The following is a 415-nucleotide window of genomic DNA, read 5'->3' as shown; positions in this document are numbered from 1 at the left end:
TCTGCCCGCCTCTGAAAAACATCGACTCCCGTTGGGGCTTTGCGTCTCCGGTCCACCCGCCATGCCGACTGTTCTTTGTTACATTTTGGTGAAGGAGAAGGAGCTCAGATCGGAGTTAAAACCCGGCTAGAGCTTGGGAAGGACTCAAATCCTGGATCCCAACTCTTCCTCCCACTGTTTACATTACATGTAAACGATTTAAATGTTTGTCTCGCACAGAAAAAAAGACATTATCAGCGTTATCTAACAGGAAGGCTGATGGTGCGTTCAGGTACAGCTCAGGAGTCTCGCCCAAACGTATAAACCGGTTTGAAAGTTCAGATTCACTCCTTCAAACAGTTTGTGTGCAGTGTGACATGACAGCTGTCAGCTCCGTCTCTTTTTTCATGGATAACTTTCTGTGCAGGTCGGCATG

The sequence above is a fragment of the Nematolebias whitei genome, chromosome 14, assembly GCF_014905685.2.
Source record: "Nematolebias whitei isolate Nwh7 chromosome 14, NemWhi1, whole genome shotgun sequence".
In the NCBI taxonomy this organism is placed as follows: Eukaryota; Metazoa; Chordata; class Actinopteri; order Cyprinodontiformes; family Rivulidae; genus Nematolebias; species Nematolebias whitei.
The sequence above is the reverse complement of the archived record's forward strand: the minus strand, read 5'-3'. Positions refer to the sequence as shown.